Below are 15,546 nucleotides of genomic sequence, written 5' to 3'. Positions count from 1 at the left end.
AGTTTTGTGAATAATCGTATCATGAGGTGGGTGATGTACTTGCAGAACTTTGATATGCGAGTGGAATCAATCAAAGGTTCAGACAATGTTGGAGCAGATTTTCTCAGCCGAGTATGTGAGTGAAACTGTGTTCATTCTCCAACAGACTAATGTACATACCTGGATTTCAATCTGTTATGTATACATAATATGTGTACAAGTAGCGTTTCAATGATTGAAAGACATTAGGTAAATTTCTTCTGGTGTTGGGGGTAATGTTAGGAAACGCTACCGTTGCTGAGCTTTGGTTCAGTTTTGTGTGTTGCATGTAGTTGACTTATTTGTACTTTGTGGGAAAGTACCGATATTATATTTTGTAAACACAATATTTATGCTTGGACGAGAATGCAGGTGAACTTTCTAGTCCTGTCAAAACAAGTTGTTTATCATGCTGTTTTAGTCGTGAGTTCGTGGCGTTCGTTCGGATTAAGTGCGTCGGCGCTTTTGATGTACGTCATAGAGAATGTCGCTAGTTTAGTCCATGCACGGCTCGTATAATGTCGTTGTATCATGTTCGGTCTGGAATATTCTCGAGATTGAGTATTTACTATATATGCCAGCGCGATTTGAATGTTAAAAAAACTTCTATTTGAGTTCTGCGACGTTGTGCAGTTGTATGTATTGAATGCTGAATAAATCCTCGAACTCAATTTGACGAGTTGTTTTCTGTTGCTGCGAAGACGGGCGACGTAGAATAAAAGAACACAACTATACGACGTTTGAGAACTTGTGGCAATCTCAAGTGTCGTGTAACAGTGTGTGTGTGTGTGTGTGAGTGTGTGTGTATCTATATATCTATATATCAGGAATTGCTGCCTCAAAACACTAAACTCTAGATCGGATAGTATTATTATTGGGTCAATGTGTGAAAGAGATAGAGAAAGAAAGAGATAGAGAGAGAGTCGTTTCCAAGTGTGCGGAAGGAGATTTCAAAAGCTAGCACACAACAACAGATGAAACACACATTTTCTTGGATAAACAAGAGTTGTCAACCGATTCTTGATCTTCATTATCATTTAAAATCAGAGGGTGGGTGTTGGCGTGGGAAGGGGGGTGGGGAGGGCGAGGAGAGAACAATAGAGAGGCCCTGAGGAGGTGGGGTAGGGGGTATTGACAGCTTTATATCTAGTCACCCCGTTACCCACCACGCGTTGTCCTGATGTCTTTGAATTCAAATACAAGTCTACTGTTGGGGAACTCAAAATTACCCTGCATTCCGCAAGCCTCCACAAAACGGTTTTTTTTCGTGTTTGAAAGAAGGTCGGTTCAAAAGAGAGCGGTGCTTTTCGCCGCTTCTGCATTGCTAGCTGAGAAAAGAGTTCCAGGGATTGCTGCCTCAAAACACTAAACTCTAGAAATATTATCGGGGCAGTGCGTAAAAGAGATTGAGAAAAAAAGAAATAGACAATCGTTTGCACGTGTGCGGAAGGTAATTGATTTCAAAAGCCCGCAGACAACAGATGAAATACGAATTTACTGGGATCAACAACAGATGTCAACCGTTTCTTGATATTAATTATCATTTAAAATCAGAGGGTGGGTGGTGGCGAGGGAAGGGTTGACGGCTTAGTGTCAGTTTAGGCAAACCATAAACATGAATCAAGTTGTGGCCTTGAGATGGCGTACATAGTGACCACGTGATCTGCACGTTGCCGCCATATGTGTTCACGTGATAAAAAGCTAACAAGTGACCGAACAATTAGTTAAAAAGCGAACACCGCGTTTCACTTCTGTTACGGCAAGTCGGTTTTTAAAAGGGGAAGGGGGGGGGGGGGGAGTTTGTAGTGTTTACTTCGGGGTACCTTTAGTGTCTGTGTCAGTGAGGACAAATGATTGCCTAGTCGAGTGAAAGGGTTTCAAGTTTGAAAGTGAGTCGATTCACTGCGACGGAACAATCCGGAAGTTTGAGGCAAAAATAAGGCACACAGATACAGAATGTAAAATAACATATAACTACATTGCGTTTTGTGTGATTGTCACAAAGATGTGAGTAGCATATTTGTGAGGTGAAACCACGTCGTGTTTTTAACCTCCCTAAATGTTGTACAGGCGATGGAAGCTGACCGGACTGGCGTTATTCACGTGTTTCGGGTGTTTCACGCAAAACTGGCTTAGCTTGATATGAGCTGTGTTTGAGACATGTAGCTGGTCAGGGGGTAAATAACGACACAGCGTTTGAGATTTTCAACCGGGAAGGTTGTTCGGCGCGTGTCAGACTTGTTCTGGGAACAAGTACTCTTTCAAGAGACGGGTCTCTTAAGGTAAATGATTTACTATGTTGTATATTATTAACGTTGGAATACATAGCTGTCCAGAGCGTAAAGGTTAGTGTATATAAAGTGCACCAAATCTTAGTGTGAAGCGTTGAGAGAATTATTGATGTAATTGTTTCACGGGTTTTCATGGGGAATTTCTTGAACATAATTGCTACGCATTTATGTTATGTTTAAGACGGTCATGCTTTGTATGGGGAGTGTTATTCATTGATTAAGTGTTAGTTTGGATATTGAATGTGGACGGAATGTGAACGTGGAATGAACGAGAATGTATGAGTGGTACATGAACGTTTGGAAGAAGAGATGGTTTTAGAGAATGTTGTATTAAGACTTGGTTAAATTCTTTAGGAGTTTCCATGAGGGATTTCCATGGCGTATAAGGGAGGGTCCTTACACGGGAGAAGCGCGAGACGACGGTGGAAGCAAGGGACCACCTCGGCGCAGATGACTAGACGAGTGGAGTCTTCATCGATACCGGTCGTAGCTGACGACGGTTGTTTCCGCTACGGGCGGAAGGGTTTCTCGGGGAGAAACCTGGAAGGTGTGTGTTGGCATCTTCAGTGAGATGTGTGTTGGCATCTTCAGTGAAAGGTGTGTGTTGGCATCTTCAGTGAGAGGTGTGTTGGCATCTTCAGCGGAGGGTGTGTGTTAGCATCTCGGTGTGTTGATTCTATGAGGATTCAGCGAGACAAGTAAGTGAACTGGCGACATGCAGTGAGCCGTGAGACGAACTCGTGAGTGTCTGTTGGTACCTTCTTGTGTGCGTTAATCTATATTTGAGAAAGTATTGTTATAATATGTATTTACATGCCTTGAGTGAAAGCTGGAAGATTGTGCGAACTGTGTGTCGGAAAGTTGTTTCATATTGATGTATTTAAAGTGAAGAAGTATGTTGTTTTTTTGGTTGAGGAAATAATGAGCCTGCATCCTCCCAAAGTCTGTTTTTGAAGTGTTTGGTGTGAAAGGGTAGAGACAGTGCAATAGGGCAGAACACGTACATTAAATTCACATGCAAACCACTTCGTGACAGTGGTGACCCCGACTTAGCCTTAAATAGGTTTTTGTTTCTAAGGATAGATTTTTGTTGTAGTTAAAAAGCAGTTGCTTCCCTTTCATTGGAGAAAAAATGAGAAATTGAGAAAGAAGTGCCTTTAGTGTAGCTAAATATACCGTGATAAATTACGTGTTGTAGTGAGTTTGTTTATGTGTATGTTATTTGGACCCCCCTCTCCAGCTCTAGGGGTCTACGTAATTGTATAGTTCTTACGTAGAGAGGGCCTTAGTTTCTGTTTGCTTCCTTTTCTGTGTATTTATTATTTATCCTACATACGTGAGAGAGACACCCGTGAGATAATAATCGTTCAAATCACACGTGTGTATATCATGTAAATGAGGTCATGTCAAGCAAGTCTGGCAGGGACCTGTTTTTCCACTGCTTATGATGCCAAAGTCACCGAGACAAACGTCATAATAGAAACAAAAATTGCGCTCGCTAATTACCCTCGATGAATCTTTAGAACTAACACGTCACGCCACACTTTCAGAGTGACGTTTCTTTGCTTTGACGTAATAGATTGCACTAGGCTTTAGAAGAGATCGAGGTTCCAAAACAAGCGTCTTCAATTTAGCTGCCTCGTCTGCAAGACATTTTCAGTAAAATACACGTAAGTACAGTATGTAGGATAAACAGAATACTACATGGCTTGCTGTGTCGTACCAGATTTACACTCGTTGCTTTTTTTCAAATAGTGAACAGCTCGCTTTCGCTCGCAGTTCAATATTTAAAGAAAACAAGCTCATGTAAATCTGGTACGACACAGCAAGTCATGTACGTAGTATTCTCTATATATCTTTCTATCTAAATTCTAGCTCCCTTTCCTGTAAGTTTTTTTTTAAAACTATTTTTCTTAGATTTTATCTTGGATTGATTGTTGTGTATGATTGTTGTCGTTGAGGTGCAGGCTTATCCCAGCGAAGCTGGAGGTATCCCGTGAACGCTATACTGTAATCGATTTGAGAAATGTGCACACCGAATAATACATGATAAAGAAGGATTCGTTGTGCCCGGCTACGTGCTACAGTTGGAGATGGAAGTTCACCAAAAATGGGGACCATACTAACAAAAATACGGTGGGTAAAATAGGCGCCCCCATTTTTTCAGCAAACGCCACCCCAGGCCGCTTTGGACGGGTAGAAATTCCGTAGTTTCCAAGTCTATGGATAAAGCTCGCGTAAGAAGAATACGTCACGGTCGAAAGTCTTTGGCGTCAATTAATGCATCATGACGTCATGCCTCCCTGTAGTCTTTCTCTCTCGCGCAGTGTGTGTTTGTGTTCATTTTGTGCACATGTGTTAGTGTTACTGTGTGTGTGTGTGTGTGTGTGTGTGTGTGTGTGTGTGTGTGTGTGTGTGTGTGTGTGAGTGTGTGTGTGTGTGTGTATTTGTGTGTGTGTGTGTGTGCGCGCACGCGTACATGAGTCTGTACTCGTATGTGTGTGGTGTGTGAGTATTTGTGTATGTGTGTGTGTGTGTGTGTGTGTGTGTGTGTGTGTGCGTCCGCACGCGTGCATGATTCTGTACTCGTGTGTGTGTAAGTGTGTGTGTGGGCATAAGTTTATGTGTGTGCGTGTATGTGTGTTTGTTTGTAAAGGTGTGCATGTCCGTCTGTCCATATGTGCGTATGGGTGTGTGTTTTGTGTGTATGAAGTTTTTTGTTAGAGAGTGAGTGAGTGCGTGTGAGTGAGTGTGTGTGTGTGTGTGTGTGACTTGGTGTGTGTGTGTGTGTGTGTTTGAGAGAGAGAGAGAGAGAGAGTGTGTGTGTGTGTGTGTGTGTGTGTGTGTGAATGTATGTCTGCATGAGTTTGTGTGTATGTTTGTGTGTGTATGAGTGTGTTTATGTTTGTTTGTAAAGGTGTGTGTGTCCGACTGTCTATGTGCGTATTTGTTTGTTTGTTTGCTCAACGCCCAGCCGACCACGAAGGGCCATATCAGGGCGGTGCTGCATTGACATATAACGTGCGCCACACACAAGACAGAAGTCGCAGCACAGGCTTCATGTCTCACCCAGTCACATTATTCTGACACCGGACCAACCAGTCCTAGCACTAACCCCATAATGCCAGACGCCAGGCGGAGCAGTCACTAGATTGCCAATTTTAAAGTCTTAGGTATGACCCGGCCGGGGTTCGAACCCACGACCTCCCGATCACGGGGCGGACGCCTTACCACTAGGCCAACCGTGCCGGTCTATGTGCGTATAAGTGTGTGTTATGTGTGTTGGAGATTTGTGTCAGTCAATGTGTATGTGTGTGTGTGTGTGTGTGTGTGTGTGTGTGTGTGTGTGTGTGTGTGCGTATGTACAGTGTGTGTGTGTGTGTGTGTGTGTGTGTGTGTGTGTGTGGGTGTTTGTTTGTTTGTTTGCTTAACGCCCAGCCGACCACGAAGGGCCATATCAGGGCGGTGCTGCTTTGACATATAACGTGCGCCACACACAAGACAGAAGTCGCAGCACAGGCTTCATGTCTCACCCAGTCACATTATTCTGACACCGGACCAACCGGAGTGTGTGTGTGTGTGTGTGTGTGTGTGTGTGAATGTGTGTGTGCATGAGTTTGTGTGTATGTTTGTGTGTGTATGAGTGTGTATATGTGTTTGTTTGTAAAGGTGTGTGTGTGTCCGTCTGTCTATGTGCGTATTTGTTTGTTTGTTTCCATAATTATCAGGGCGGTGCTGCTTTGAGATATAACGTGCGCCACACAAAAGGCAGAAGTCGCAGCACAGGCTTCATGTCTCACCCAGTCACATTATTCTGACACCGGGCCAACCAGTCCTAGCATGCACTAACCCCATAATGCCAGCCGCCAGGCGGAGCACCCACTATAGATTGCCAATTTTAAAGTCTTAGGTATGACCCGGCCTGGGTTCTAACCCACGACCTCCCGATCACGGGGCGGACGCCTTACCACTAGGCCAACCGTGTATGTGCGTATGAGTGTGTGTATTGTGTGTATGAGATTTGTGTGAGTCAATATGTGTGTGTGTGTGTGTGTGTGGGTGTGTGCGTGCGTACATGCGTGCGTATGTACATGTGTGTGTGTGTGTGTGTGTTTGTGTGGGTGTGTGTCTGTTTGTATAAGAGATAAAGAGAGAGAGAGAAAGAAAGAGAGAGAGAGAGATAGAGAGAGAGAGTGGGTGGTTTGTGTTTGTGCGTGTGCGTAAGTGTATGTGTGTGTGTATGTGTGTTTGTTTGTAAAGGTGTGTATGTTCCTCTGTCTATATGTGCGTATGGGGGTGTGTTTTGTGTGTACAGTGAAGTGTGTGTAAGAGAGTGAGTGAGTGCGTGTGAGTGAGAGTGTATGTGTGTACGTGTGTACGTGTGTAACTTGGGTGTGTGTGTGTGTGTGTGTGTGTGTGTGTGTGTGTGTGTGTGTTTGTGTGTGTTCGTGTGTGTGTGTGTTTGAGAGAGAGAGAGAGAGAGAGAGAGAGAGAGAGAGAGAGAGAGAGAGAGAGAGAGAGAGAGAGAGAGAGAGAGGTTTGTCTTTCGCTGGGGTATGCAGTGCCTTGGCGTTGCACATCTACTTAATTTTAAATAAAATAGTATAGGGTGTGCCATTTTTGTTTTGTTTATAAATTCTGAAATTTTGTATTTTTTTTTGTTTGGACTCTGATATTTTTTTTAGTTGTGTACTCTGGCTTGAAAAGTGTTTTGTTTATTATTGTTATTGTTGTTCCTATGTGTAGTTGGATTAGTAATAGGGTGATTATCTCCCCTATACTACTGTTTAATATTTAGTTGTTGGTTTGGGGAAAGTTTTTTTGTTCAATTTTTTTTGTACAGATTTTTTGTTTGTTTTTTTGGTTAGTCGTAATTTGTAAACATTTGTACTTGGACAAATTTTTGGGTAAATTTTGTTGTTGTTGTTGTTGTTGTGAACATTTAAATTTTGTTTTGGTTTTGCTCTGGCGATTGATTTTCCTTAAAGGATCTGACGCTGGTTAGTGGTGTGTGGAATTAAATTTTTCATTTAAAGTGTGTTATTTGGGTTTGAGAAACTTTGACATTTCTAGTTAATTGTTTTTTTAATTTTTTTTGTTGTTGTTGATGTTCTAAAGTTTTTAGTTAAGTTTGACATTGATTGACAAGTGTTTGAAGCTGCTATTGATTGTTTAATCTGATATTTTCCAAATTATAATTTTTTTTGATGGACTGTATTAAGTTTATTGTTTATTTTTGAGACTGGTGGTGTAAATAGTTAAGTAGTAAACAATTTAAAGATTGTTTTTAAAAAAGGCACAAGATTTTTTTTAGTTTAGTATTTTATGATACTCTTTTGTGTGTGGTTAGTATTGCGAGAAACTGGTGTATGATACAAACTTTTTGATACTTAAACAATTTTGTGAACTTGTGTTACTTGATTCATTGTATTACTTTGAGATTACTTTGATCTTTTGACATTGTAAAGATGGCTGAGCATAGTGATACTGGTGGTAGCACATATGATCATTATTTGGCATTGGGAGAGAAGCATGGCTTAAAGGCAGAAGCTTTGTTTAAGTTTGCTCAGGATCATATGGATAGGGAAGAGAGAATTCAGGAAAGGGAAGCAAAGAAAGTAGCAGCTGAGGTTGAAGCAAAGAAAGTAGCAGCTGAGGTTGAAGCAAAGAAAGTAGCAGCTGAGGTTGAAGCAAAGAAAGTAGCAGCTGAGGTTGAAGCAAAGAAAGTAGCAGCTGAGGTTGAAGCAAAGAAAGTAGCAGCTGAGGTTGAAGCAAAGAAAGTTGAGGCTGAGACAAGAAGGTTAGAAATGGAATTAGATGCAAAAAGGTTAGAAGCAGATACTGAAGCGAGAAAAATGGATTTGGAGTTAAAGAAAGCAGAAGCGCAGCAAAGTACAGGTGGAAATGCAGGTGGGAGATCAGGTCCCAGCATTAGGCCCCAGTACCCAAAACTCCCCATGTTCAAGGAAGATAAAGATGACATTGACAGTTTTTTGTTCAGATTTGAAACGCATGCAAAGGCAAACAAATGGAATGATTCAGAGTGGGCTACGTACTTATCTGCTTATCTGGAAGGTGGGGCGTTGTCATTGTTTCATTCGTTGTTTTCAACGGGTACTTTGTCGTATGAAGACTTGAAGAAAGAGTTGTTGAAGAAGTTTCAGTGCACTCGAGAGGGATTTCGTGAGAAATTTCGCAGTACGAAGCCAGAGGCTGATGAAAGTTTTGGCACGTACGTAACAAGGATGACTCATTTGTTCAACCGTTGGTTGAGGTTGTCGGATATAGAAACCTCATATGAAGCATTGTTTGATTTTGTGTTGTGTGAGCAGATCCTTAACAGTGTATGCACTGATTTGGCAGTCTTTTTGAAAGAACGTGATTGTAAAAATTCAAAAGACATGATTGCTAGCGCAGAAATGTACAAATCAGCCCATCCGAATAAATCTTTGGCCAGAAAGAGTCAAGTAAATCCTTTGGGGACTGGAAACGTAGCGTTCAATCAGAATCGTGGATCAGGACAGTCTTACAATCGTGGTCAAGGTGATAGTGGCAGAAGACAAGATGGTATGAGCAGAAATACCAGGTTTCAAGGCAGAGGAGATGATCGTAGGCCGGGTAGAAGAGGATGGCAGCAAGGAAGTACTAGAGGTACAGGTACGGAACAGCAAAAGCAGGACACATGTTACAGATGTGGGCAGTTTGGCCATTACGCTAGAGAATGTATTCAGGTAGCATATTCAGCGAAGTCGGTAGCGGATTGTCAGGACGCTGGAGTGTTGGTAAGTTCGGCGGCATTTGGGTCGTTGCCATTAGCGGAAGGTCTCGTTAATGGGAAGCAAGTTTCAGTGCTGAGAGACACAGGAGCTAATGTAGCTGGGGTAAGGAAGTCGTTGGTCTTACCAAGCCAGTACATAAATGGAGAGGTCCAAAAAGTGAAGGGTTTTAGTGGACGGATTGATTTGTATCCATTGGCGGAAGTGGTTGTCGATACCCCATATTTTCAGGGAAAGTTGAAATGTTGTGTGCTCACAGACCCAGTCGCTGACCTAGTGATAGGTAATCTTCAGGGTGTGGTACCCAGAGTAGATTTGTTCCTAGGGAATACGCAGGGTGTTGGATTGTGTGCTGAGGTAAGTCACAAGAAAATCACTGAAGAGGTGGTACTTGAGAAGGTCGTGTGTGGTACGAGCAGGGCAAAAGCCAAAAAGAAACTGGAGGATTCCCCGGTGCCATTGAAAAATGTGGTTACTCCTGATTTGTCGGTTAACGAGGAGGATCTGGAAAGTTTGCTGAGAGAAGATGAGACATTGAAAGAGGTGTTGAGTGTGTCACGAGAGGATGAGAAGTATGCAGTTTGTGCAGAGAAAGTTGTTGATATTGAGGAAGTAAGTAGTGGATATCGCGAAAGCATTCCACTGAGGTCTGACTGGGGCAGTCATGATGTTTTCCCAAGTAAATGTGAAGAGGCAAAGGGTGCAGTGTTACCTCTGACTGAGGAGAGGAAAACGTTGCCGTTACCTACGTTGCCTAAGGGGAAGGAAGAGGCAAGCGGAGATATTGTTTTTGATCCTGGTTTGACAGATAGTCAAGAGGATGATATGAAACAGGTGTTTGGAAAGATGGTTGACATTTTCAAAACATGTGATGCGGTGGTGTCTTTAACGGCAAGAATTAGCATTCGAGGTTCATCCAATAGCATGAGACAGGAATACGTTGACAGACATGTTGTCCAGGTCATTCGTAGATCAGGGCATACCAGAGGTTTATGGGATGTTTGGAAGGAGAAGGTTGCTTTGATCAAAAGAAAACTCAAGAATTTTCTTTTGTCCCCGGGAAGGGGGATGTCACAAAGATGTGAGTAGCATATTTGTGAGGTGAAACCACGTCGTGTTTTTAACCTCCCTAAATGTTGTACAGGCGATGGTAGCTGACCGGACTGGCGTTATTCACGTGTTTCGGGTGTTTCACGCAAAACTGGCTTAGCTTGATATGAGCTGTGTTTGAGACATGTAGCTGGTCAGGGGGTAAATAACGACACAGCGTTTGAGATTTTCAACCGGGAAGGTTGTTCGGCGCGTGTCAGACTTGTTCTGGGAACAAGTACTCTTTCAAGAGACGGGTCTCTTAAGGTAAATGATTTACTATGTACTTGTATATTATTGACGTTGGAATACATAGCTGGAGCGTAAAGGTTAGTGTATATAAAGTGCACCAAATCTTAGTGTGAAGCGTTGAGAGAATTATTGATGTAATTGTTTCACGGGTTTTCATGGGGAATTTCTTGAACATAATTGCTACGCATTTATGTTATGTTTAAGACGGTCATGCTTTGTATGGGGAGTGTTATTCATTGATTAAGTGTTAGTTTGGATATTGAATGTGGACGGAATGTGAACGTGGAATGAACGAGAATGTATGAGTGGTACATGAACGTTTGGAAGAAGAGATGGTTTTAGAGAATGTTGTATTAAGACTTGGTTAAATTCTTTAGGAGTTTCCATGAGGGATTTCCATGGCGTATAAGGGAGGGTCCTTACACGGGAGAAGCGCGAGACGACGGTGGAAGCAAGGGACCACCTCGGCGCAGATGACTAGACGAGTGGAGTCTTCATCGATACCGGTCGTAGCTGACGACGGTTGTTTCCGCTACGGGCGGAAGGGTTTCTCGGGGAGAAACCTGGAAGGTGTGTGTTGGCATCTTCAGTGAGAGGTGTGTTGGCATCTTCAGTGAAAGGTGTGTGTTGGCATCTTCAGTGAGAGGTGTGTTGGCATCTTCAGCGGAGGGTGTGTGTTAGCATCTCTGTGTGTTGATTCTATGAGGATTCAGCGAGACAAGTGAACTGGCGACATGCAGTGAGCCGTGAGACGAACTCGTGAGTGTCTGTTGGTACCTTCTTGTGTGCGTTAATCTATATTTGAGAAAGTATTGTTATAATATGTATTTACATGCCTTGAGTGAAAGCTGGAAGATTGTGCGAACTGTGTGTCGGAAAGTTGTTTCATATTGATGTATTTAAAGTGAAGAAGTATGTTGTTTTTTTGGTTGAGGAAATAATGAGCCTGCATCCTCCCAAAGTCTGTTTTTGAAGTGTTTGGTGTGAAAGGGTAGAGACAGTGCAATAGGGCAGAACACGTACATTAAATTCACATGCAAACCACTTCGTGACAGTGATGACAGGTTTCTCGTTGTGATTTTGGATAACGTTTTGGCTCGTTCTTTTAAAAAAAACTATAAAAATAAAACTCGGGTATATCTGGTATCATACAGCGCGTCACTTTGTGTGTGTGTGTGTGTGTGTTTGTTTGTTTGTTTGTTTGTTTGTTTGCTTAACGCCCAGCCGACCACGAAGGATCATATCAGGGCGGTGCTGCTTAGACATATATATAACGTGCGCCACACACAAGACAGAAGTCGCAGCACAGGCTTCATGTCTCACCCAGTCACATTATTCTGACACCGGACCAACCAGTCCTAGCACTAACCCCATAATGCCAGACGCCAGGCGGAGCAGCCACTAGATTGCCAATTTTAAAGTCTTAGGAATGACCCGGCCGGGGTTCGAACCCACGACCTCCCGATAAAGGGGGCGGACGCCTTACCACTAGGCCAACCGTGCCGGTTGTGTGTGTGTGTGTGTGTGTGTGGTGTGTGTGCGTGCGTGTGTGTGTGTGTATGTATGTGTGTGTATGTGTGTGTGTTTATCTGTTTGTGTGTGTGTGTGCTTTTCTGTTTCTGTGTGTGTGTCTGTGCGTGCGCGCGCGGGTGTGTGTGTCAGTGTGTGTGTGTGTGTGTGTGTGTGAGTCTGTGTGTGTGACTGTGTGTGTGAGTCTGTGTGTGTGTGTGAGTCTGTGTGTGTGTGTCTGTGTGTGCGAGTCTGTGTGTGTGTGTGTGTGTGTGTGTGTGTGTGTGTGTGTGTGTGTGTGTGTGTGTGAGTCTGTGTGTGTGAGTCTGTGTGTGTGTGTGTGAGTCTGTGTGTGTGAGTCTGTGGTCTGTGTGTGTGTGTGTGAGTGTGTGTGTGAGTCTCTGTGTGTGTGTGTGTGTGTGTGTGTGTATGTGTGAGTCTGTGTGTGTGTGTGTGTGTGTGTGTGTGTGTTCATGCGCAGGCGCGTACTAGTGCCTGTGTACGCGCACGTTTGTATTGACACTGTTGTACCCTTTGTGAAAGCACCTGCCAACGTATTACCTTGAAATCCCGTCTCATTTTATGACTTCGTTTGGAATGCAACGCACATAAACATTCGACCTGCCATCCGGACTAAATCATGTGTGCTCAAATGTCACGCATGGGGAAATCTAAAACGACGGCAACATTCAAACATAGACTTACCTCCGAAACTAAATTATGCAACAACACCAAAATATTGCGACATGATGTCGAATTCTATGTGTAACTGTGTTGTTCTTCTGCTCCACTGAACCTATCTGTGACGCGCCACGGCTCGCCTACAGTCACAGTCACAGGCACAGGCACAGGCACACGATTGAACTATTTGAACTATTTGGTTGACTGCTCTTGACTTTTCATTGACTGTTCATAGTGTTTATTCCTTGCCGTTATCACATTGCTAACTTAAATGTCTGACACTACAAAGAGGGGAAGAGGAGAGGTCTCGCCTATCAGCGACGATACAGAAAAAAGGCCGTGCCTTGATCTTGAGGACAGTTACTTAGACGCATTTGACGATTCAACCATCATCGTAGTAGAACAGCCCCTGCACAGCACCACCCTCAGCTCTCCGCCAGACGCGACAACTTCGGCGATGTCGAGTTCCACTATCACCTCCGTAAAGGAAGGATTGCGCGAGGCCCTGTTGGATCCAGCAATCCTGCGACTTCAAAGGGAGGCTGTCGTGGCCCCCCTGATGCAGCAGATCGAGGAACTAAAAAAGACGGTGGCCAACAAGGACCAAGAGATCGCGGACCTCCACGCTCGTGTCGACGAGCTCGAGCAGTATTCGAGGCGCAACTGCGTCAGGATCAGTGGCATCCCCGCCGCTGACGAGAACACTGACGAAGTTACCATGAAACTAGGGGCTGCACTTGGCGTCACCATCACAACTGACATGATCGACAGATCCCACCGCGTCGGCAGACCAGACCAGGCCGATCGTCAGATCATTGTCAAGTTCACCTCCTATCGACACAAGCGGTTGCTGATGGGCGTTCGGAGGCACCTCAAGCACAAGACGGCCTCGACCATGGGATTTTCGCCACCCGCCTCAGCAGCGGAAGCCGCGGCGCGGTCAGCACCACGTGCACGGGGGGTGTTTGTAAACGACGACCTGACGAGGCAGCGGGCCAGACTGGCAGCTAAAGCACGTCGCCTAAAACAAGAGAGGCGTATCCAGGACACATGGGTCCGTGATGGTGAAATCTTCATAAAAAAGAACGAAAAAATCTCAAAAGTGTTCAACGAGGAAGAACTAGAAAAATGAGTATAGCCTTGTTTAACTAGCTCGTCTTCTGCATGCTACAGCTTACCCAGTGAAGTGTGTATGCTGCTGCAAGCAGTAAAATGTGACACCGTGAAATATTGACATCTGACCATGACTGCTTGCTTTTTTTGTATCTTGTACTTTGTATTTCCACCCCCGGTATAGGGGTGTGTATAGGTTTCACTCGATGTGTTTGTTTGTTTGTGTGTTTGTTTGTTTGTGTGTTTGTTTGTTTGTGTGTTTGTTTGTGTTCGCAAGTAGATCTCAAGAATGAACGGACCGATCGTCACCAAACTTGGTGAACAGGTTCTATACATTCCTGAGACGGTCCTTACAAAAATTGGGACCAGTCAAACACACGGTTAGGGAGTTATTGGTGGATTTTGGTTTTTTGGGGGATCAACTACAGTTCAAGAATGAACGGACCGATCGTCACCAAACTTGGTGAACAGGTTCGATACATTCCTGAGACGGTCCTTACAAAAATTGGGACCAGTCAAACACACGGTTAGGGAGTTATTGGTGGATTTTGGTTTTTTGGGGGGATCAACTACAGTTCAAGAATGAACGGACCGATCGTCACCAAACTTGGTGAACAGGTTCGATACATTCCTGAGACGGTCCTTACAAAAATTGGGACCAGTCAAACACACGGTTAGGGAGTTATTGGTGGATTTTGGTTTTTCGGATATTCCCGGCGTTCTCAGTGTTACCGGCTATTTTTAGAAGGTCATCGCAATGTCCAGAACGCTTTCCTTGGACCCGTAAGTTGTCCTCACTGTAAAAGTGCAAAGGTCGAATCAATTTATAGCCACGCGAAAAATACACTCTCATCTATCTCTATATATTTATACAATAGATATAGATATATACATACGGCTTCTCTGTGTGTGTGTGTATTTGAGTGTGTCTGTAGAAAACACCTGTGTATTGCACAGTTCTGTTTGTGATGTGGTACCTAGGGCGTCGTCGACAAGTATAGGACTCGACATGATATGATCAGGAATGGCATTATGGCCCCTGAATCATGTTCGTGCTGTTCCCATTCCACGAGTCTGGAAGGGACCTAAGCTTGACGGGTCCATGGTTCGAAGCCGGCGTACAGTGCGCCACTCAAGCCGGGTATTCGGCTCTATTTAATCCACACGTGCTGAGCATGTTTTATATTATATAGATGAGACGGTTTTTACAAAAAATGCGGTCAGTAGGTGTTACAGAAAGAGTTATATTGATTTGTCTTTTTCTCCGCCTGTCTCTTTGTCCACTCAATCAACTTATTTTAACCACACTTGTTAGCAGTGCCTTCTCAGTTGGTGGCAGTGAGAATCGTAAGGACGGGGGTGTTTTTCCTATCTCGGAGGAATTTCTTGTTTTTGTTGTATTTCTTTCTTCCCGTGCGCCTACATATGTATATTTTGAACCACGAGCTAAGAGCTACAGAAGTGTTGTTGTTTTCTAATGGAAAACCGTTACCCATTGGGAACTCTGTATAATACGTTCTTTACTTAATCTTGTTTTTGAACCCTCTTTACAAACTTTACCCTTGTTTTTTGTTGTTGTCTTTTTGTAGCGCAATTCGTCCCAGACCAGCCCGCAGATACACCCTCCCTCTGGCCATTTTTATGTTCCTGATCCTGATAGGATATGTCAGTTAATTTAAGCATGTACAGGGCCAGAATTGGGTGTTTCTATGGAAAAGCAGTAGTTCTCTGTCGCAAACTTGCTTTCTTATGTGAATCTTCTGTGTTACCATTTGTGATTTTAACTTCACTTAAATCACCAGCCCGCGTTCCGTTAT

The sequence above is a fragment of the Littorina saxatilis genome, linkage group LG2 (assembly GCF_037325665.1).
Source record: "Littorina saxatilis isolate snail1 linkage group LG2, US_GU_Lsax_2.0, whole genome shotgun sequence".
Lineage (NCBI taxonomy): Eukaryota > Metazoa > Mollusca > Gastropoda > Littorinimorpha > Littorinidae > Littorina > Littorina saxatilis.
The sequence above is the reverse complement of the archived record's forward strand: the minus strand, read 5'-3'. Positions refer to the sequence as shown.